Raw genomic sequence first — 24,510 nt, forward strand, 5'->3', positions numbered from 1 at the left:
GTTAATTTGGCAGAGATTTTCAGAGGAAACAAGGAGACATGAAATTGATTTATGCCCCAACTTCTTTGCCTCCAGGTATGCAGGCTGGAGTTTTAAAAGATGTAGGAAAGGATTACTAAGGGAGAAGGGAATCAAACACATTTAAATAGCCAAAGTCTCTCAGTGGAGCTAAGTAGTTTGTTGTGAATAAAAACATATGTTTGAAAAGGCCCAATGGTGTTTAGGAAATTGTGGGCTGAAGTCTCCCACCCATTGGGTTTGGTCTCTTGAATTTCAATCTTACGTTGTCTCCTTAAGCCTTGAGTGATAACATTTCAGTTTGATAAACACAGTTCATCTCCTATGGTTAATGGTTGTAGCAGGAAAGAACGGTTAACCAACCACAAATATTTCTGTGTCAGCCCGACTCCTTGGAGAGAAACGCAAGGCTTTGAAAGATGCCAAAACATTTCCTTTAGTCAAGAACCATGGGTGGCCTTAATCATGGCAGAATCTCTCTAACACATCAGCAATTACCTTTGGTTAAAGAAGTAAAAATAGAAGCAACTCTCTTAACCAAAAGGTACTTTGGCATAATGAGTGTGCACACCCAGGCTTGGCAGCGAGGCAGACTTGTGTTCAAATCCAGAGCTCCCCACGTGCCGGCTGTGTGCCTTAGAAGTACTTCTGAGCCTCAGTTTCCTCATCTTTAAGTTGGGGATAATATGTTCCTCAACTCATCAGTGGGGCTCTGTATGTAGACACATATCTTTAGGAATCCTTCATTTTAATCCCAGGTTCCCAAAAATGAGGGGTGGGGAGTCAGGGAGGAGATAGATAGATAGATAGATAGATAGATAGATGATAGATAGATAGATAGATAGATAGATAGATCAGCAGTTGTTTTTCAAAACATTTTGGGGCCACAGCCTGCTTTGAGAATCTGCTGAGATTATAGACATTCTCCCCAGAAAATACACTTATGCACATACATGTCGAATTTTGTGCAGTTTCAGGACCCCTTCCTGCCCACAACGATTCACGGGCCTCTGATTAAGAGCTTTGGTTGAAACTATGGGACAAATGAGGCCAAACCCTTGGGTTTTGTTTCCTTATGAGTCATTTCATTTCACGGAGAGGAAAGTCTGTTCTCCGGCCAAAGACCACATCAGTAATCCTGGCCAGTGAATATAGCTGCTGACACAAGGGAACTAGATGAGAGGAGATGAACACTCAGGCACTGTCACCCTGCAATTCCAAGTCCACCCCCTGCACCCCCAAACAAGCATTCCGTCTCCCTATGTCATTGTCATTCCCTGAAGAGATTAGGAAAGAATAGTCTTCAGTTGCACCGTGATGTTCAGAACACCTCTGCTGGCTACATGGCATTTTGTTTTTAATCATAGTCCTCTCTAGAGTTTAAAAAAGGGGAAGTGACTAAACGTCTAGTTGAAATGGTGAAATAGAGTTATACAATGAAATGTTATTGCAGCCTCAGAAATGATCATTGTGAAGACGTGTAGCTGTGGGAAAGATGTCTATGTCGTGATGAAAAAAACAAAGGAAGAAAGAAAAAAAAAAGCAGACTCCGAAGTCATCTATCTTTCAAGGTTCCAGCGGTGAAAAAAAATGCATCATGTGAACCAAGACAAGCAGCTCTTGGGTAAAAAATGTGAAGGTGGTGGAATTATTGATGGCTTGTATCTGTTTTCACAAGATGTTTAGGTATTATATGATTTTTACAAAGTAAGGAAAGAAATGCTATAGCTGTACAAAATCCGCCTGCTCTTCCCAGTTCTGCAGCCCATCACCTGCCTCTTGGCAGCCCAGATCTTTGCTTGCCTCAGGAGCAGCTGAGAGCAGCTTGGGCCTGGCAGACATGGTCAGAGCCCTGCATACCCAGCCCCACACAAACCCCGAATCTGCAGTGATGGCGCCTCCATTGTTCCCAGCAGACCCTGCACAGTGCAGGCCCTCTGAGTTTCAGGTTCATCCCACCCACAAGGAGGCTGGTGCACAGAGTCAGAAGTAAATGACTTGTCCAGAGCCCCAGACCTGGTCCTGGTGGGAAGGCATTAGAATCACTCCAAAGCCAAAGCCTGGGGCCTGGCTGCCTTTTGCTAATGCTGGAAACAGACGTGGTAGCCCCACGGGGTCCCCTTGGGTGCTGGGAGGTTAGCTATTCTCATGACAGCCACCCAGAGAAAATTACAGAAAGCTTCCTGCAGTGTCACCCACAGGAGGGGCAGCAGCTTCATCCATCAGGAGGCCGCTTGACCTTGCTACGGGTCACGATCAGCACACCGGTCATCAGTATAGCCTCCTAAGTAATAGCAGCGCAGCTCTGACCTCAAGGCCTGACTCACTCCCCTCAGGCCAAGCCCCTTAACCGCCTCCCTCACATGTGGGCTCTGGCACCTGCAGCTGGGGTGGGGGGTGAGGGGGAGTATGAACAGTAAGAGCAAGGGTCGGCCCACATCCTGCACATGTGACATTTCCTTCCCAAAGCGCTCAGCGGACGGACACAGGGCTGCTCTGGTTCCTGCAAAAACCCTCCCTCTGCAGCTCCTTGTCTGATGGCCCAAGAGAGGGCAGGACCTGGGTGACAGCCCCATCACAGACCCATTGGGGTGGGAAGGATGGCTGGACATGTCTGACTTCAGAGAGACCCACGTTTCTGTACCTGCACAAGTCTGGCTTACCACGCATGTCACAATAAGTAGTGGCCAACCACTGACAGTTCCAGGGCCAGGAAGCCACAAGGCAGGAGGTGTTCAGAGGAGGGCTGATGCCAAAGGGTGGACAGATGTGGGAGCAATGGAGTAAGGAAAGGCGCCAGCAAGGAGGCTGAGCGCGTGGGCACAGGAATCATGCCCATTGAGAAAGGGTAAGGGAAGTTGGCATGTAGAGACCCAGCCCACGATGAGGCAGGCCTTCTCTGGAGGGCTGTTTCTTCAGGCCAGGTCGCGCCAGGCGCCTACTGGAGGAACAGCAACTTCCACCGGCAGAGGTTTCCCAGATGTTGTGTGAACGTGTCGTGAGCTCCTCCGTCTGTCTCTCCATTCCCACGAAGTTGCGGTGCTCGTGTCTGCAAACTGGGGAGGACTTCACAGCGTATGTGCAGCGCTCACCTTGGTGCAGGCGATGAGCTTCCCTTGCCTTTTTAAAGTGCTCGAATCAGTGATCCACACACAGTGAGCGAATAATAGACCGACTAACGAAGAGGTCAGAGCACTGGTTTCGGAGTCACACAGACCTGAGTCTGCATCTGGGTGGTTCCTGAGGTCATCATAGGGCTGTTGTGGGGATCGCGTGAACTGTGTGCACAAAGCACCTGGCACATTTCTTGGCACTCAAGTACTGGCAGCTACTGTGGACTTTTCAGTTTCAACTCACCTAATAATTAGGTCTTCGGGGTTTAATTCTTATAACCCTGTGATGTGCTGTTATCAATAAATAAAGAAATAAGACTTGAGGGTCTAAGTAATCTGCCTGAGATAGGTAAGGCTGCCAGTATAGAGTGAGGTCAAACTATTGTTATGTAATGAAGACATTTGGTGGTTTGCCCAAGGTCACACAGCCAGAAAGTGGCAGGACTCAACCCTGAACTCAGACCCTCTGGTCACAAGGCTGTGTCCAACCTCTATGCAATAGGACCTCTCAAGGCATGGCTGCCTTGTCTTGCTCCTATGCCCAAGTTCTTCCCACTTTCTTTTCTGCACAAAACATTGAGAGAGAAAATTAAATTATTTTTAGTAAATATTGGACTTGGTGATTCCAAATATTTTGGGGTTGACAAATCCTTTGGGGAATCTGATGAAAGCCATAAGCACTCTTTGCAGAAAGGTGTGCATGTCCACAAAAGCTCACATTCAAGTTCAGGACTTCATAGGACCCATGAAATTCTTTAGGGGTCCACGGTCATGAAGGTCAGAACTCCTGACTTAATTCATTAAGCACAGATCATCTCATACCCTTGCAGATACTACATAAACATATACGAACATTCCCTGAACTTGAGCGACACCGAGAGTCAGGACCTTCTTAACTTTTGTGCCACTGGTGTCTTGCTTGCCTCAACCTGGTCCTGGTCCAGCAGCCCAGGTATCAAGCTGTGCAGAGGCCAGTGATGACAAGGCACCCAAGAGAACCACCATGGTTTTGGAAGTAAGCATGAACCACACAGTGGCCCATGGGGAATGGAGGTCACGTGGGGGCAGCAGTGCCCATGGCAGAGCCTCTTGTATGTCTCAGTCTCTGTGCTATGATCATCTTGCTCAATTTAGTTCTCACATCTGGGCTCGGAGCTAGATGCAACTGTTCCCATTTCACAGAGTTAGGTCATTTGCTCACACTCCCCCAGGTGGCAAGTAGCAGAGCCAGGTAGGTCCTAGTGTAGAACTGGCTGGCCCCAGGCCCAGCACCTTCACCTGGCCCACATGGCCATCTCCTTCTGCAAGGGCCCCTGTTAAAATTCCCATGTGGCGATGGCACTGGAGCTCATTGGGCCTAAGAGCCATCATTAAGTCTTACATGCTTTTGCTCCTTCAAGCCTTTTTCTGTCTTAATCTTCACTTGCGTTCAAGAATTTGCCCTTTGATTCTTTCACTCAAGAACCATTTCACAGGGTATCCACCCTGTGCTGGCACTATTCTGGGTGCTGGGACCCGAAGGGAGGACTTGGTCCCTGCCCTGGAGGAGCTCAGGCCCAGTGAGAAGAACTTGGGCATAAAATAAAACAAAATAACCCACCAGCAGATCTGAAAACATATGGCCCTAAGCATGTGCAGAAGGTTCTTGGGGACACAGGGATGGATTTGGGCACTGGTGACAGAAGAGAAGACATTGATGCTGGTCCATAGAATGAGAACAAGTGGGGCTTGCCTGCATGAGTAAGTGGGGAGGGGACCCCAGACAGAGGGGCCAGCAGGAGCACCGGCTGGTGCATTCTAGAAGCAGCCTGTGGCTGGTGTAGTCAAAGCATACAGGTTGGCAGTGTGGGGAGCAGGAGATTCGATAGGAAAGGTAGTGTAGGCCCAGTGGTAATCACCACTCTTTAGTTCTGATCTTCATCTAAGTGTGATCTTCATCTACATGCTGTCTTCCTGTGGTTTCATAATTCTTTCTTCTTTCTCTCCTGCTTCCAAAGCATTTCTGCAATCTGGTTGAGACATCACTTTTGCACAAGGGCACACCTGCTCTTCTGTGTCTGTGGTGTGTGTTGGTGGGGGGTGGGGGGGGGCGGTGCCAAGCTTCTCTGCCTCCTCATCACCTATCCACACACCCGAACCTCAAAAGCAAGGATGTTGGTCCCTGGGGGTCTCATCTGGCTGCTGCAGATTCTAGGGCAGCAGAGTGGGCTCCCAAGGACAGGTTGTCACTCAAGCAAGAACTGACCCTTGGAGTCCCACTTTAGGCCCCTAAGGCCACAGCTCCACTCAAAGGGAGTGTTTCCCGGAACAGCTCCCAGTTGCTTGGCTGGCCACAGATTCCGTAGGGATGATTGAGCCCAGAGGACAGCAAGCAGATCCCATCCAGGTATTCTGTGCAGGGTCTGGGCCCCCACTTGCCTCCATTCTTGGTCTTCTGCTTCCTAACTGGAGAGGGGTCAGGCTTGAGCAGCTGGGCAAGCACTTGGAGGGCTGAGAGCCTGATCCAGCCCAGTGAGCTCTGCTGGGCCGATAAAGGGAGGGGTACTTGACTCTAAAACCTCTGACACAGACTGAAGGCTCAAGATATGTGTGCTGATTGAGAAAAGAAATGACTGGTGAGAAATACTATCAAGAGAGGGAAATATAGAGCTTTCCTGGAATAAGGTGCAGGTTGGGAGAGAGAATGGTCTCCTATGTTCCAGAATGTTCAGAGATAATGGGGACCACTGGGCCATAGATGCCAGTTTTCCCAAGTATGTTCAGATTTTGACCCCTTCTGAGGCAGGATAAGTATACATTTTTGGCTCTTTAATTTAGAACAATTTTAGGTTTACAAATAAATGACAAAGATAATATAGAGACTACTCATATACCCTTTATTCAGCTTCCCCGAATGTTAACATTTTACCTCACCATGGTACATTTGCCAGAACTAAGAAATTCACATTGGTACAATGACATCAATTAAAATATTAGACTTCAGTTAGATCTCACCTATTTTTCACTAATGACTTTTTTGTGTGTGTTGATCCAGGATTCAATTGAATCCAGGATGTGAGTTCTGGATTTAGTTGTCCTGTCTCCTTACTCTCCTCTGATGTGCGACAGTTTCCCCATCTTTCCTCATCTTTCATGACCTTGACACACTTGAAGGTCAAGTGGTCTGTAGGCTGTCCTTCCGTTTGAGTTTGATGTTTTTTCCTGACTAGACTGGGGTTATGCATTGGGGGAAATAATAGCACAAAGGTGAAGTATTTTTTCCAAGTATCATAGCAGAAGTTACACAATATATGACTTAGCCTCAAGACATTAACCTTGATCACCTGGCTAAGGTGGTGTCTGCCCGTATTCACCACTATAGAGTTTCTATTTCCCCCTTTCCATCTTTACTTCCAGTTCTCACTCAAGGTGAGGGGAATACAGCTTCTCTCAAGGACAGAGGAGTGTCTACAACATATCTATTATGCAGAATTCTCCTCTATAACTATGGAAGCATGATGATAGTGATTCTTTAGTTCCTTGGTAATGTGGATAGTTGAGAATGAAAGCAGTGGCCAATTAGAAAATGAATGGAAAATCTGTCAAAACCCCAGACTTCTAAAAAAATCTTCAGGATGTTGTTATCAACCGTTCTTTCCTTTCCACAGCTGGCCAAATAGATCTCTTAGCCAAAAAGGTCATCATTAAACCTATTTCATCACCCTGCCCCCAATGGCTTAAAAATGGAAAACTTTTTTCAAAAACAAACAAAGCAAAAGCAACAACCAAGCATTTACCTGGAGCCACACATAATGCTAGCCTCTATCAACTCTGCCCTGGAGATGCCATTACCTGTTACAGAGAGGCTGAGTAACTTGCTTAGAGCCACCCCCTGCCCCCAACTGAAACATGTGTGCCCACCCGTATCCCCAGCCCTCAGACTTGTCTGTTTTCCTCTATGGCATATTCACTGTCTTTTCCAGTTTAAAAAGCCCAAGAAGCAGAATCTACCTGGAATGGATGAGCTTTAATAAATAAAAAACTCTCTAAAATTAAAACGAAATGCCCTAGCCAGTTTGGCTCAGTGGATTGAGCGTCAGCCTGAGGACTGAAAGGTCCCAGGTTTGATTCTGATCAAGGGCACATGCCTGGGTTTCGGGGCTTGATCCCCAGTAGAGGCCGTGCAGGAAGCAACCAATCTATGATCCTCTCTCATCATTGATGTTTCTATCTCTCTCCCCCTCGCTGAAATCAATAAAAATATATTTAAAAAATTAAATTAAATTAAAACAAACCAACAGTGGAACAGTCTATTCATTGGTGTGGCTCATCATATTAATATCTTTCTCTCCATCTATAACATCCATAGCGCCGCTCCTGCCTGCTTTCTCAACCATGGGCCTCAGAGCACTGGTTGCACAGTTTAAGGAAATGAGATGGTCTAGAAGGCAGAAGATGCAGAGTCTTACCTTGGCAATGCTCAGTGGCTTGTCACTATAGCTCTTCAAATCCCAGCATCCTTGTGGTTTAGCAGCCTTCTAACCACATCCAGCAAGGGCTGATGCAATCCTAAAGGAAAAGCCCATCTCAGCGGTCTCAATCAGTTCACGCAGCTCGTGGCTTCCTGACGATGGCAAGCACCCGGCAGAGGTGGCAGGCTCTCCGGTCTGTGGTCAGAGCTGCACCAGCCGCCCCCAAGGAGCCCCGCCCCTCCCGAGCACTTTGAAAGCTTCCATGGGCTCACTGGGTCCAATGGGCGCTTCTGCCCCAGAACAGCCCGGGAGGAAGGCCCAGGAGCAGCTGGTCTTTCTCTGGCCCTGGGCCACATTGGTCACAACACCCCTGTGCCACCAGAAAGTTTTCTCATGGGGTTTTGGTTTACCAACATGGGCAGTGTTTTTCCTACATGAGCCTAGCAGAGTTAGTAAAACTTCCAGATAATTCTATCAGGTATTTTTTCTGTGTTGCAGCACTGGGATCTGCTGCCTGGTGCCACCTGTGTGAGCTGGTGCCACAGTTCTCTCTGCCTTGTTGCTTTGGTTTTCCAAATAGTGCTGCTAATACCTGGCCTGTGAGATACTATGAGCATGAATGATAGAATGGGTGTGAGAGAGGAGCACAGAATTGGCTCTCAATAAATGCTACTTCCCCGTTGTTTTGTTTTTCATAGCATGCTAGCCAGTCGCTGATTCTGCTCTCAGAGCCTCTTCAATGTGCTACTTCCCTTGGCTACGGAAACTCAGAGGAGCAGAGAATGGTAGAGGCAATGGGAAAGGACCTCAACATCTAGAGCAGCCGTGGGCAAACTACGGCCCGCAGGCCGGATCCGGCCCATTTGAAATGAATAAAACTAAAAAAAAAAAAAAAAGACCGTACCCTTTTATGTAATGATGTTTACTTTGAATTTATATTAGTTCACACAAACACTCCATCCATGCTTTTGTTCCGGCCCTCCGGTCCAGTTTAAGAACCCATTATGGCCCTCGAGTCAAAAAGTTTGCCCACCCCTGATCTAGAGTGTGAGGTGCCACCCTGAACTCCACCAGCCGAGGGATTGACGGGACCAAGGAGGTTGCTGAGATGATCTCAGGACACTTGCTGGTCCAGCCAGACAGGTGAGCCACTGGTCACCCGCTGTTATTTTTTAAAATATAATTTAATTAAAAATTTGGAGCTCACCTGCTGTCTGATCCATGGACCAAAGGGAACCAGTGAGTGGGCTCCTCTTCTGCCTTTATGTCTGGAAACCTTGGGGATGGAATTGAAATAGACCTGCTTCTATCCCTGGCCTGGGACCACAGCCCACAGTCTCAGTGTCCTGGTGGAGTTTCTTTGCTTGGATTTCAGGACTAAGACAATACTTCGCTGTGAGCTCCTGGTAGAAAAAAAGCTTTTTGACAGGTGTTCATAGCAACATAGTGTTCTTGGATTCTAAGGCTCCTTCGAAGGATTCTGCTTTATTTCTCTGAAAGGTTTTTGTGAGAATAAGTAGGTTAACAAATAATAAGTATTATGATATTTAGTAAGCTCCGAAGAACTGGCAGCTGATGTGAATATGCCTAATCAAAGTCCCAAATATGATCTTTCAAACTGCTTTGTCTTCTATCCTGGCTAGCAAAGGGCCCAGAGCAGAGTCCAGAACCAGCTGCGCTCACCCAAGCATAGTTATTATTAATTTATTATTCTATTCACCTCCTGACACCTGAGAGTTGGACCTAAGCATTAAATACAAATTGAGAGAATATTGACCTGCTTAAACTTATAACCTAAAACTTAATGTGAGATGAGATTATTCAGTCCTGTTATTTCAATTCAGTTAGCACAGCAAGCTTTTGTGAATGTCTGCTCTGTGGTGAGCACACCCTAGAGCTGGGGGCAGAGATATAAATAGGCATGACCCTCCCCTGAGGGACTCAGCCTAAGGAGCCTGGGAAGAGGATCCAGCAGACAATTCGAATGGGGTAGGTAAGTGCAGCCATGGATGCCTCCACAAGGTGCAGTATTAGGGTGGGGCAATAACTCCATCAGAGATTACTGGGGGAAGTTACCAAGGAGATGGCTTTGAACATGATTTGTGACTGAGAATCGTGCAAACACTTAAGGACAGATACCTAAGTGGAACCTTATACTGAACAAGGATCCAGTGATGTTGCCTAGTTATGTCTAATGTTCGCATCAATGGGGACTCAATAAGTGACTTTTGGACAACTTTCATATGCTTAGACCCGACGATACAGAGAATATAGTGGGAAGCAGGAAATCTACCTTCCTAAGGGGAAAATCCATTTCCTCTGATTCTGGCTCATCTATTTAATTAGGTTGGAGGGAGAGGGGATGTGAGAATTTGCAGGGCAGGGGGGGGGGGGGGCTGGGGGGGGGTAGGTTCAGGGTAAGCTGTCCTTTGTGTGGTCTGGAAAAAAACTTCATCTTTCTGTCCACCTCCAACAGACAGGGGTCGGAAAAAAACAACACAGAAATGATTCCTGTAGCTACTCAGAAAAGAACAAGGAAATGACCTGGCTCTTGGGTTTCAGATGTCTGAGCAGAAGTGAAAGTTAATTTCAGCCATTTTCACCCTTACAGACTCGTAGAATCCCTGAGAATGGCAGAGGGGAGGTGGGGGGCAGACCCAGGAGAGGAGATGGGGAGCACTGAGATGTGGTAGGGGAGGCCAGGGGAGGCCTTTTAGACACTTTTGTTAGACAGCCTCAGAGAGATCTCTCCGAGCTGCACTGAGACTGGGCCCTGACTCTACCACCCCCAGTTCAGGGTTCAGCTTCACTGGCTTCCTCGTTTATTTTTGCTCATTTGAGGTGACTTATGCAAAATTCAGAGCTCTCCTTCCATGTGTCTTCACCCGCCTCCTAACACCAGCACATTTCTGATCTAAATTGAAAGCTGTGGGCAATAGAATATTTGAGTGGAAGAAACATCAAAATAATCCAGTCCAAGATTCACTTCAGGAATGGTGGTGTGAGATGTTGGGCCATTTCCTCCTGAAGGAAACAAGTATGAAACCAGACAAAGCTGTCAAAACCAAACATTTCAGGACACAGGAGAATGACCAAAGGCATTAGCTGTGTTTGACCTTGAAAACCTGCTACTGCATCTGAATGGTCGTTGAGTCTGTGGTCTTCTTGCCCAGGGCTTCTACGCCTCTTCCCCCTCCTCCAGTCCTTAGCTTGGGTGATGAGAACCACAGCTTTCCCTGTGGGAATGGCGAGCTTGTTTTGAGGGCTATTTGTGAAAACCAGTAGCTTTATCAGCTGGAGGTGACAGATTTGGTCTGGGGTGGGAAAATGAATACCTGCAGTTTTATAAGTTAGAGGTCAAGGAATCAGTTCTAGACAGGAAGTGAAAAACTGCAGCTTTCTTGGCTTAACCTCTTAACAGTTAAAACTTCTCTTCAGAATGGGTAGAAGATCACCCAGAAGTGTAATGGGGGAAATCCTGGAAGTTAGACAGCCATGAAAGGGCTGAGATAATACACTCCCATACCTCCCTGGCTGACTGCTAAAATATGTGTGAGTCAGGGAGGCTGAGGGTGCAGCAAAAAGTGGACGCCAAGGGAGACCCGAGGACTTACTGTAGATTTGAGTTTGTTCCTCCAACTACAAACAGCTTGGACAACAGAAAATGGAAGGATTATATGTTCAAGGTGTCTGAGCATAATCCCTGTCTAAATAATTGCCTGACCATTAAACAATGCAGAAACAGGGGACACCCTTAGAGAGCCAGACTGAAAAACCAAGTCAAATACTAAAAACAAAAACTGTACAGTGATTTCAGTGGCTGCACACTATGGAGGGGACCAACTTTGCAATTCAAATGCAGGTGAGTCAGTAAAAAAACCAACCAACCAACCAACCAACCAACCATTTTGGGGAAAATAAATCAGAATTCTGAGTTGCTACAATGTCCAATTTTCAACTAGAAATTACTAGATTCATGAAGAAACAGGAAACTGTGACCAGTAAAAAGAATAGATTCTGACTCCAAGCTGTTATAGTTCTGTTCAAGGAATAAAAGGAAACTATGCTTCATGAATTAAAACAATTTATATTAACAGTGAGTCAACAGAAAGGGAATCTCAACAGAGAAGTGCAAATTATTTAAAAAATCAAGAATTTCTAGGGTTGAACACTACATACACTAACATTGAAAATCACTAGTTATGCTCAACAGCAGATCTGAGACGGCAGAAGAAAGAAGTTGTGAATTTGAAGATACAGCAATAAAAGTTATCCAATTGAAAGAAAGAAAGCAAAAAGGGGTAAGTAAAATGAACAGAGCCTTAAAGACCTGACAAACAATATAAAGTGTTTAAATAATAAATGTAATAGGAGTCCCAAAAGAGAGGAAAGAGAAAAAAGACACAGAAAAATTATTTGAAGAAAAGCTAGTTGAAAATTCTCCAGTGTTAATGAATAACATTGACTTAGAGAATCAATGCTGCAGTGTGAATGTTTGTGTCTTCCCAAAATTCATATGTTGAAACATAATGCCCAATATAATGATGTTAGGAGGTGGAGCCTTTGAAAAATGATTTGGTCATGTAAGTTGGATAGAAATAAAGTCTCTCAGTTTTATATTCTGGGAAAGAATAAGAATTAGTGTCGTTATAAAATAGGCCTGAGAGAGCTTCCTCCTCCCTTCCACCATGTGAGGTTATAGCAAAAAGATAGCCATTGCCTGGCCAGTGTAGCTCAGTGGTTGAGCATTGACCTATGAACCAAGAGGTCATGGTTCGATTCCTGGTCAGGGCACATGACCAGGTTGCAGGCTTGATCCCCAGTGTGAGTGTGCAGGAGGCAGCTGATTAATGATCAATGATTCTCTTATATTGATGTTTCTATCTCTCTTCCTTTCCCTCTCCCTTCTTCTCTGAAATCAATAAGAATATATATTTTTTAAAAAGATAGCTATCGATGAAGCAGGTCCTCATCAGACATCAAATCTGTTGGCACCTTGATCTGGACTTCCCAATCATCAGAACAGTGGGAAATAAATTCCTGTTGTTTATAAGTAGCCCAAACTGACTAGGACAGTCAAGAAACTAAATGAAACCAACATAACATAAGTGAGCCACTCATGGTCCAAATACAGAAAGTCAAAGAAAAAACATAGCCTTGCAAGCAGCAAGAGAAAAAATTATGCATCATATTTGTGGCAACAATACAATTGATAGTTAACTTCTCATCAGAAACAATGGTGGTGGGGAAAAAAAGAAACAATGGTAGTGGAAGACAGTGAAATGGTATATTCAAAGTGCTAAAAGAAAAAAGAACTGTCTCCTAAGAATTCACTACCCAATAAAACTATTCTTTAAAAATGGTGTTGGTATAAATAATTTTTCAGATAAATGAAACTGGAGGGAATTTGTTTCTATCTGACTTAGAGTTCAGGAAAACTAAAGGAAGTCCTTCTGGCTGAAAGAAAACAATACCAGATGGTAACCAGTTTACAGAGGGGTGAAAAGCACTAGGAATGTCAAGCATGTAGGTAAATAAAACTATATATAATAATATAAGTATATATTATTTTCTCTTAACTTTTTAAAAACACATATGATTGCTCAAAGCAGAAATTACATTACACTATAGGTTTAGAGCATGTATAAGTACAGTTGACAGTAATAACACAGAGGAGGGAACATGAGAAATGGAGTTTCTTTTCTTCACCAAAGTCAGTATCAATTTAAAGTACATTGTGATAAATTGAAGATGTAGCTAAAAAGTAAAAAGGAGAAGTGATCTCAGCAAGTTAGCACACTAGGAAGTCCCAGTGCTTGTTCCTCCCACACAAAAAAAAATAAAATAAAATAAAAAAATAACAATAGCAAAAGTAACAAGAACAACAAACAGGTGAACATAACTCCAGGAGAGCTCTGAAATACAATGAAGAACTTGCAGCAACCCAGTGAAGCACAAAACCCAAGGATGGCTGCGCAGAAAGCAGAGGAAGTACCTTTACCTGGGTCACCCCATCCTCCAGTCCCGCACAGCTCAGGGCCAAGAGGGACCCTTTCAGTCTGACCTTCCCACATGGGGAAAAGGAGATCGGGAGAAAACACACACACACACACACACACACACACACACTCCAAAAAAAGAAAATAAAACAAAAAAAAGGAATAAAATAAAACAAAAGGAGATCAGGAGGATTCCAGCAGCCCTTGTCTCTGCTGTAGACACCCAAAAGGTTTCACCACTGAAGACTCCCACAATGTTTGCTGATGCAAGGGTGAAAAGGGCCAAGGGGGTGTCTCTGGGGCACCCCTTTCCCAGAAGCCAGCATCCTCTTTGTCTTCTAAAGCTGCCTCAGGAAGGGGGTCTCTCCCTGCCCCAGGAAGCTGCTCACACTGACATCCAACACCTCAGAGGGCTCTTAACTGCTCAAAACCAGGCCCCAATTTACAATATCCCAACATCTCCATCAATGCTTCGATTAGGGCATTGCTCCCATGCTGGTACATGTTGCCCCCCCTACACACCCCAAAAAAGGAGGAAAATAACCCACCAGAGAATAAGACATGGAGTGTCACTGATACCTCCCTGAAGGGTACTCTGCAGCTGCTTTCCTAACTGGGGGCCAGGCCCGTAGGCCCAGGACAGAATACGTGTGGATTTGTGCTGAGAAGTGGGAACAATCCCAGAGCCACCTGCAGAGGGTGTTTGGGGCCAGCACTGAAATGCTCAAGGCACCAGGGGTAGGGGTGCAGTTTGAGGGCATATGAAAGTAGGTGGGGTGGGTGGGAAAGGTGTGAAGAGCTCTAGAAACCTGCACCCCCATCTCCGGTAGCACTTCACCATGGTGAGCCCTCTGCATCCGTTCTGCAGCTCTGCACCACATTCCGAGACAGGGTGCCTCGCTGCCTTCATCTCGTCCACAGTGGTTGTCTACTGAGGGTCTCAGATTTAACATGTCTAAGACTAAGTCTCTTGATTTTCCCTTCCAGAACCACTTCTTCCCAGATTCAATGAATCAACACCATCATTGTCTCCAGTGCTCAATCCAAAAATGCCTTGTAATCACCCTCTCCATCCCTTTTCTCCATCAGCAAATCCTATGAGCTCTACCTCCAATGTGATCTAACATCTTCCCACTTAATGCCCATGCCCAGTGCTATCACCCCAGTATGAGGCATCGTGAGCCACAATAGCCTTCTTCCCAGCAATCTCCCTAGAGTCACCCATTTTATTTTCTTGATGGTACTTATCAGTAGCTTAAGTTACCTCATTGGTTGGTGCATTTGATTGTTACTGCCTGTCTTTCCTCACTAGAATGTAGGTAGCCCCCAAAAGAGGCCTATTGTTCTTGTCCGTCACTCTATCCCCTCACACAGTTCTTAGCACATTGAAAGTGCCCAGTCATAGTTACTTGAATGATTGAAAACATTTTCATCTGGGTCATACCATCCCAATTTTACAGGGTTAAGAGAAGGATTTGCTCAAGGCTGCAAGCTGGTGAGCAGTACCACCGGGACAAGCTGCCAGGCCTCCTGACCCACAGTTAGTCCTCTTCTTGCTCCAATACTTGGCCTCTTAGGAAACTCTTCCCAGACTTCCATCCCACAATCCCACTAATGACTGGTTTCAGTGGAGACCAGATGTGCTGGGAGCTTCAAACCCTGAAGGCTGAGCTGCCACAAATCAGGCTTTCTCAGTCATTTAAAGAGCAGTCAGCAACGTCTGCAGCTTGGCAACTGTAGGTCCTGCCCAGCCCCCCTTAAGGGGACACTCCAAGCTGGGGCCCAACTGGTGAGTCATGGCTAAGTGCCCAGGAGGGTCCTGGACTCATGAAGGGCAGTAGCAGAAACTGGTCGCTCAGTGGAACACAAACCAAGCCCCAAGTGCACGAAGAAACAGGCCAGGGCTGGGGCTGGGGAGGCACAGTGGCTATAAGGGCTGGGATCTGGAGAATTCTCCCCAGGGAGGTGGTAGAGGCCCCAGAAGACCTTGGGACCCCCTAAGGTCAGAGTCAGGCCTAAAATAGCTCCCACCACTACCTGGAATACTTCCATTTATAGATTGCCTTGCTACCTTGTTCCAAAAAGGACTGTTGTTAAACTAAAAAGATTTGCCTCTACAATACATTAAAATAAAACATTTTTAAGTAGATGGGGGAAATGAGTCAAACAGAAGAATAAGAGTGGAAAAGTAAGCCCAGCCGGTATGGCTCAGTGGTTGAGCATCAACCCATGAACCAAGAGATCACAGGTTCGATTCCTGGTCAGGGCACATGCCTGGATTGGGGGCTAGATCCCCAGTAGAGGGCGCGTGGGAGGCAGCTGTTGATGTTTCTCTCTCATCAATGTTTCTATCTCTCTCTCCTTCTCCCTTCCTATCTCTCTAAAATCAATAAAAACATAAACATCAAAAATTTTAAAAAGAGTGGAAAAGTAAGACTGAGCCAGGACTGAGGATAGTAGGCCCAAGCCTGTCATGAACTAGGCTGGGTTAGTGGAACAATGGGTCCTTATGTTGGAAATGTAAATGGTGCCATCACTATAGGGAGAGAAACCTGCCAGTATCTGGCCTAGTCCCACAATGTCACATCCAGGAACCCACTTTAGGAAGCACAGGTAGATGAGCTGTACCATTGTGACTGGAACAAAGCACTGTACCATTGTGATTGGAACAATGAAAATGTCCATCAGGAAGCGAGTGGGTCATTGAAGTGACCCAGGTCCATGTGTATCAATATCAAGCACCTACTGGGGAGGAAAGGCAAATTACAAAGTAATACAGGCTTATACCATTAGGAAAAAATCCGAACAAACAAACAAAATAAACTGTGTGTGTGTGTGTGTGCGCGCACGCCCACTTCATATACCCATGTGTATAAAAGTGAAACCACAAATAAGGAAAATACACTCCAAATTCATAGCAGTGATTGTTTTTGGGGAGGAGTAAGTGGCAGAGTCTGGTCAAAAGAGCCTTAGCCTTACCTATATGATTCTAACCTTTTAAAAAAAAGAATCAATTCACTTACTATTAATATACTCTTTAAAACAATATACAGTGTGTAAAAACCTAGAAGCAAATATGCTGAAATATTAATAATAATCAATTATGGGCGGTGGGAATAATTGGGCATCTTTGTGAACTGTTTAATTACTTCTTATTTTTCAAATGTACCATATCTGTATAGAAATGAGACCAAACCTAAAACCAAAGGCAAAAAACCTTTGTCCCTGACCACCCCAGGAATGGGGCTCAGTGGTGAGCAAACAGGCCGGAGACTGGCAGGGCCAGGCCCAGGATCAGCAGGCTGCCACGGCCTTTTGAACCTCAGTTCTTCACTTCTCGGTCAGTTCTTCACTTCTCGGACCTCCCAAGAGGCAGGTCGCCACTGCTTTGCTCTCACAGCACCTCCCCCCGCCCCCCCCCTTAGCCCTTGTATTTCCCACAGACTAGCTTTGCCTCAGCTCTGGACACCACACTGTAGCCCAAACAGTCTCCCAAACAGGACACACAGGAGAGTATCTGGCCTATGAAGGGCCTAAAGCCAGAGGGGGCTAAATTCCCACTGCCTTGCCCAAGCCATCAGGAGGCACCCACCTGCCACAGAAATGAATTCAAGGCCCCGATCGCACTGAGACCCATCTTCCCTTGCTCTGCCCCCGCCTGGTGCACACACATTCCAGACATGCAGGTGCACACACCTCAGTGGCCTGGGCCTTGGCGGAAGGTGGGGCGAGTCGTGGAATTTCCCCAAGTGGTATCTAACGAATGGAAAACATTTTAATGCCCTTACTCCCAAGCTCAGGGCTGGAGGCAGTGAGAAGTCCTGACAGGCAACCATCTGTGGAGTCACTTGGGGAAGTGACCGCTCTCTCCCCTCAGCCTCTCCATCTGCAAAAAGGACATTGAAAAGTTTGTCCCTTGCAGAAAAAGAAGATGCAGTGAGCAATCTACTACCCTTTTTAGTGTCTTAGAAAAGAGTAGCGATAAAAGAACAAGAAAAAAGAAAAAGAAAGCAGGAGCGATCGATCGCACAGGCCCATTAATAATGGGGTGAGATCCCCTCCTGTCTTCTTGTAAGTCAGTGTGTGTGTGGGGGGGGGGGGGGGGGGGATCAGTGGTGGCCAGATGACATCTGTGGTGAACTAAGGGACCCTCATCAAGCTCCTTCCTAGGATGGGATAGGGCAAATGACCCAGCCCTCAAACCACCCACCCCATGGCCAGCTGCCCATCCAGCCCATTCCTGGGATCCCTGGTTCAGCTTGTCTCCCTCCCAGTCATTCCTTAGCAGAGGAAACTAAGCACAGGGGTTTATAAGAATGAGTCCAAAAAGATCATTCATATTCCCAACACCCATAATTGATTATTATTAATATTTCAGCATTTATTCCTTCATTTGTCCACATATACACACACCATTGATTTAGGTACCCACCACGTTCCGGCCCTGTGTGGGGCACTGGGAACATTTCCAGGAATGGAATGAGTGAGATGCCACCCCTGACCTTATAGGGCTTGGAACCTATTAGGCGAGATGGACACAGAGATTAGTGACCTCAGGATAGAGTGGTAGCATAGCGGTTTGCCCCTGGTGACAGGGAACCACAGATGAGCGGCACCAATTCCAGTTAGAGGAGTAGATACTTGGGGGAGGGAAGAGGGAAATAGAATCAATACACTTAGGGAAGGATTGTATTCTAGGACCTGCAAATGGGTACATCTGACCAGATTTATTAAATATTTCTCTACTCTCTTCTAACACTTAAGTCAGATCACACAAGAATAATTGATCTAGCCCAGAACCTAGCCCAGCATTTTGCAGGGTACTGAATGTATTTGTGTGGGCTTGTTTGACTACAAATGTGTTTCAAAAATCTAATGGTTCTTCTCAAGGCAAGAAGTCTTTTGTAAAGACATAGTTCAGAAGGACTGTGATGTTTGGGCCTTAACTGTTTTTTAAACTTAGCCTCTGCCTGCTTTCTTTTTGCCTCCATCTGATTGCTCTTAGACTCTGAGGTCCCATAGGCCTGATTTGTTTGCACAGCTGGAGTTCAGGGTAAGAAGGGCCAGTTGAGGGATGGAGTAGGGGTTGAGAGGATTTTATACACTCTAAGGTGCTATTCTCTCCCGACTGCCATCAGGTCATTTTTGCCAATTGGAAAACTTCAAAAATACCTAAACCCTTCAGCACTATGAGCCCTCACTTGCAGCGATGCAGAAATGCCCACAGCTCAGAAAACTGAGGTCAAGTCCAAGGAGAAGAGAGTGAATCCTGAAGAGAGAAGGAGTGATAGGGCTGTCCTGAGGTGGGGGTTTGCACAGGTGGGGCTTGGCTGCAGAACTCTTACCCCCAGGCTGACCTGGCCCTACTGTAACAGCTAGACTGCCCAGGCTGGGCATGGCCAAGGCCTCGTGAGAAGTGGGAGAAACAGTCAGGCTATTAGTTCATTCTGGCAGTGCCCTGTTCACTTCACAGGCTGCGGGCTCCAGACACCCAGGCCCCAGGAGAATGTCTTAGTCCCACTGTCTTATCCACTGGGGCTTATAAACAACAAGATTTTATCTCTCACAGTGCTGAAGGCTGGAAGTCCAAGATCAAGGTACCAGCAGATGTTGCGTCTGGGTAGAGCCCACTTCCAGGTTCATAGCTGGTGCTTCTCCCTGTGTCCTCACCTGGTGGAAGGGGAGAGGGAGCTCTCTGGGGTCTCTTTACAAGGCACTAATTCCATTCCCAAGGGCTTCACCCTCAAGACCTAATCACCTTCCCAAGGCCCCATTCTCCTAAGAGCTTAGGATTTCAACATATGAATTATTTTTTTCAGGGATCGGGGGGGGGGGGGGGGGGCATATTCAGACCATAGCACCCATTCTGAACAGTTTCCTTCCTTTCTCTTTTCTTCCTTTCCTCCTCCTCCTCCTTTTTATTCTCCCCTCCACTTGCTTCCTCTCTCCTCCCTCTCTCTCCCTTACACTCTCTTTCCTTTTCATAAGCCTACGGCATCATCCCCAACAACCATTTTCAACGAGGGCTGATTCTGCTTGCTAAACACTTCGATCCGATCAGGAAACATGAACCTGAAAGCGATTCATCAGGGGGTCCTGCAGACGTGATTTCGCTGTGCGTTCATCAGCCTGTTATCTGTATCTTGTTTCTCTCATCCCAGAGTGCATTAAATAAGTCCCGCTCTGTGTGCCCGCATTTATTTTTCTCTCCCTGTCTGCCGCCAGTTCTCTCTGGGAACCAGGAACAGTCATAGTCATAAGATGTTAGTCAGCACAATGGCAGCGGACCGAGCCGGAGAGGCTGGCTGCATCCCCGCCGGGGAGCGCTGAGTCTGTGCCTGGAACTGTGGCCGACCCGCGGGGTGTGTTTGTCTGCTCCGCGCTCCAGCCTGTTTTCCTGGTGTCAGATTCCAAACAGAGCTACCTCGTGTTCAAAGAAGATAAATAAGGCAGCTGAGGTATTTGGAAACCCTGCCGGCTTGATTGTTTAATATTTGCTCACGCTGTGCATTAGACTAGAATGAGGCTCAAGCACGCCCCATTTCAGGTTGTGCACAATTGAAGACCCAGTTGGTTCACAAGACATAAGAAACATCATTTATCGGGTGGCCACTCCGTGCCAAACGCACGTCAGGCATTTCATAGGCATTAATTCGAATCCTCACAACAACCCATAGTGGAGGTATGCCTACCCCCAATATATGGGCGAAGAAATCGAGGCTCAAAAGGGTTAGATAGTTGCCTGAGACAGGCCGATAACAGTGAAAGAGCCGGAAATTGACCCAAGCTCCCCCAAAGCCTGACTGAAGTAATGTAATAATACAGTTGACCCTTGGTCAACATGGGTTCGAGCTGCACGGGTCCGTCCACTTATAGGCAGATTTGTTGTCAATAAATACTGTAAAAGTATGTTAACCTCCTTATAATTTTCTTAACATTTTCTTTTCTCTATCTTACTTTATGTAAGAATACTGTGTGTACTACACAAACATACAAAATATGCATTAATCAAGTGTGTGTTCCTGTCAACAGCAGGCTATTAGTAGTTACATTTTGAGGGAATCAAAAGTTATACTAGGATTTTTGACTGTGAGAGGGGTTGACACCCTAATCCCCTCCCCCCCCCCTGGTGTTCAAGTCAACTATACTTTCTTTCCACCTCAATCACTGGTTAAGATGGGGTGGGGGGGAAAGGGTGTATTCCATTTATTTTAACATCTATGGGGGAAGTTGTTTGAGTTGATTTTAGAGAGCAGCTAAGTAACAAGGGAGATTCTGCTTCCTGTTAGGCAGTTGGTGTACATGGGATAGAATTTCTGGAAGGGGGCTGAATATGAAGATCCACAGAGCAACTTCCCCTAGAACCCCTTCCCAGTGCTCTGCTGTGATGGATGACAAGCACGAGTTATCTTCCATGACCTGGTCTTGATCCTGCCTCTAAAGCCCATGGTTATGGTCTAGGTTTCCTTAGTGCTAGAATGATCAGGTTCCACTTCATCCCTGTTTGTGACATTTCTCCTCCTGACACCCATCTCTAGCCTAAAGTATCATCAAAGACTGGCTGGTGAAAATGAAAATAAACTCATTAGCAGCAGCTGTTGGCTCAACCACTAGGAGTGCTATGAGTTCATAAAGCAGTTGGGCATCTGTTCACTTTCATAAGGGGTTGAGTTCTACTGGAGATCCTAGACTTCCTCATTCTGTCTGCTGGTCTAGGACCACGTGACCTCATCTCCCCCATCCCCACCCACAGAACTTAAAGCAGGGCAGAGAACAAGCAGGAGCTCCCAGGATATGGGGGTGCAGCCTTGTTCATGAGTGTCTCACCTGTGAATTCTCACCTCAGCCTCAGGGCAAGCCCACCCGACTCTTTCTCTCTGTCCAGTTGGCCTTGATCTCTTGCTACCTCAGACTTTCAGTATCTGCCAGATCCTCCCACTTTGCAGTTTCTGGTCCTGCCTCCTGACCCCGCCCAGCAATTCAGTGGGTGGGGAGCATCCTGGAATCGTGGGTCAGAAGATGCCAGAGCTTGGCTTTCTCTTGCCCAGTGATGAGGGAACCATCCAACGGGGGAAAGTGATTTGACAAAGGTCTAATTAGTAACAGAGCCTGGTCTGGAACCTGGATCTCCTGTTTCCTACCCAGAGCTGTTTCCATTGTTCAAAGGAGCCTGGGTTCCATGGGTGAGATGATGCTTGGAAGAATCTAGGAGGTTCTTCTTTACCCAGCAGGGGCTGCTTCACTTTAGTCGTTAGTGGCATCATTTCTGATTTCCTTCAAATACTTCGCATGCCCTCCTTCCAGTTGCCACCAGTATGTGCTGGGCCTGGGCCTGGAAATACTCTCTGCAGCCTCTTCCAGATGCTTATTCCTTCAGTGTCCCACAAGATAAAAGGGCGAACTCTGCAGGAGTTGCTGGGATTCCATGATGGAGGGGGAGAGAGATTGGCATGGCAATAGCTCATGTCTGTGTGCTGTGTACAGTGTCTTTTGCTTCTTCTTTTTTTAAATTAAAACTGATTTCAGAGAGAGGAAGGGAGAGGGAAAGAGAGAAAGAACATCAATGATGAAAGAGAATCATTGATTGGCTGCCTCCTGCACGCCCCACACTGGGGATCAAGCCTGCAACCTGGGCATGTGCCCTGACTAGGAATCAAACAGTGACATCCTGGTTCATGGGTCAAGACTCAACCACTGAACCACACCAGCCGGGCAGTGTCTTTTGCTTCTTAAACAATCCAGCAAGCCAGGACCACAATCAGGCCCACCCTAACATTGGAGAGGTCCAAAGCAAGTGCACAAATGCAGGCCCACATGCCATGTGTCTAAATATTTGAGAGTTATAAATCAAGCTAACAAACGGTTAAGCAATGTTTGTTCTTTCCTCTTGCCTTGACAAATATACCTTTATAACAACCTCAAAGGCAGGTTATAATTCTGCATCCTTGAACCCTGGAACTTGTAGGGTCAGGAGAAGTGAGGCCTCAGCCCTGCCCATGGCCCTCCCTCTTTCTCCTTCCAACTGAGGACCCTGTGCTTAGACTGAGAAAGCAACCTTCTCCCACACTCCACAGATAAGAGGTCTGCACAGGCCTGAATGCGGGCCCCTTGGCCAGAATATTTCCAGGCCCTGATCCTTGGAGCACGGTGTAGAAGAAAAGGAGTGATCGGTGAGTGGGCATGTCGCATAGCCACCTTACCTTAAGGAAGCCCAGAGCTAGGCTTCTAAAGCATAGGGTTCAAGGCAGGCCCCCTTACCCATGTATACAAACAGTATCATTAAAATTATTTTCATTTTATAGATGAAGTAGCTTCTACTCAGAAAACTTGCGTGACTTCTTACAGGCACACACCAGTAACCAGAAGAGTCAGGACTCGAACCTGGGTCAGCCTACCTCTAGATCCCCTGCTCTGCCCCCTCACAGCGCTACCTTTCCCATTGTCCCACTGGAAACTCAGTGAGCCCCACCTTGCTGTGGGTCTGGACTTCCATCGCCTCTCACCGCTGGTGAAATGGATGCATCCTCTTTATTAGTCTCCTTGCCCCCTGCCTTGTCCCCTTATCCATCCAGCTTCTCTGAGATATAAAAGCCATGACATGTTTCCTTCTTCACCCCTCACCTTCAGGGCCACGTCCACAGACCTTACCTTGGTCCATCACACCCTCTTACACTCTTCTTCTCAGCCAAGCCTAATCCCTCTCTGTCTTCAACTTGCTCTTGCCAATGCTATTTCCTCTCCTGCCACGCTCTCCCTCAGGCCTCCCCAGCGCCTCTCCCAGCCAGCTCCCACTCATCCCCCTCATTTGGGCTCAGATGGCAGCTGTCACCTTCTTAACTCCAGTTCCAAGGTGGCTGCTTTTTAAATTATCTTTCTACACTAATAAGCCGCAGGCACCGTATCCCCATGCTTAGCACCAGGTGGCACAGAGCGAGCCACCCATACTGCTCATTGAACTAATGGGTTCCCTACAAGATGGGAGCCTTCTGTGATTCAGCCTGATTCAGCCCCTCCTGAGAGATAAGGGCAGAGAAAAGCCATTCCTGACGCCAGCAGCAGTGCCAAATGACAAACGTTTCCTGGATCCTCTTGAAACGCTGGGCCCCGGAATGGAAAAGTCTCTCTCAAAGGCAGATTAGAAGCTGGTGGACTCCGGCCCAGGACTGTGAGTTCTAATTGCTCCCTGAAGCAGGGGAGGGTGTCACCCGCCTCCATGTCCTACGTATAATAGAGCCAATCAGAAATATATTTCCTCCTCCTCTCATTCAGTCAATAGGGACCAAATTTTAATCACCAAGAAGGATAGCCAGGAGCCTTAGACAATGGAGTTTGCCCTTGAGTAGCTTAAAAACTCCGGTGGGAACTGGGAAGACTAATTTAGAGAATGCTTTGTGCTGTGGGAGTGACAGGAAGGCAGAGACCCAACCCAGCTGTGCATTCTCTGTGTTCCTTTGGGGGAAGATGAGTCCTTACAATGGTCTATGCACGGGATCTGCTCCAGCACCCCGACCCTGTCACCTTTCTAGCATCATCTCCCACAGCCCTCATCTCTCCCCTGCTCGCTGCACTCCACTGTGAGGCCCCTTGCTCTTCCTTGCTTGCAACAGGCACGCTTTGCACTGGCTAGTCCCTCTGCCTGGAACAGCCTTCCCCCAAATACCTCATAACCAACTCCCACATCTTCACATCTTTGCCCAAACATCACCTTATTAATCAGGTCATCCCTGACCACCGAGCATGGCTCAAGCACACTGTGGTCGCTGAGGCTGCCCTGGCTATTTTTTTGGGCGGTGGTAGTGGGGGGACTGCAGGGTTAGTGTGATGCAGTATGAAGGGCCCTAGACTCAGAGCGGGACAGCCCTGGGAGCCCTGCCACTGCTAGCCGTGTGAGTAAGCCCCCAAACCTCTTCAAGCTTAGCGTCCTCCTAG

The 24,510-nt window shown here is 46.8% G+C and overlaps 1 protein-coding gene across 1 annotated transcript in view; it reads right to left on the reverse strand.

Annotated features, from left to right (window-relative positions):
- Positions 1 to 7,740, reverse strand: part of BLK (BLK proto-oncogene, Src family tyrosine kinase) — a 48,337-nt gene extending 40,597 nt beyond the window's left edge. Inside the window, exon 1 of the mRNA XM_070415494.1 lies at positions 7,580 to 7,740. The gene's annotated coding sequence lies outside the window, so the exon portion shown is untranslated. The remainder of the gene's footprint in view (positions 1 to 7,579) is intronic.
- Between the last annotated feature and the right edge of the window lie 16,770 nt (positions 7,741 to 24,510).

Source organism: Myotis yumanensis, unplaced genomic scaffold (assembly GCF_028538775.1).
Source record: "Myotis yumanensis isolate MYYU_CA2020_CCGP unplaced genomic scaffold, mMyoYum1.0.hap1 SCAF_5, whole genome shotgun sequence".
In the NCBI taxonomy this organism is placed as follows: Eukaryota; Metazoa; Chordata; class Mammalia; order Chiroptera; family Vespertilionidae; genus Myotis; species Myotis yumanensis.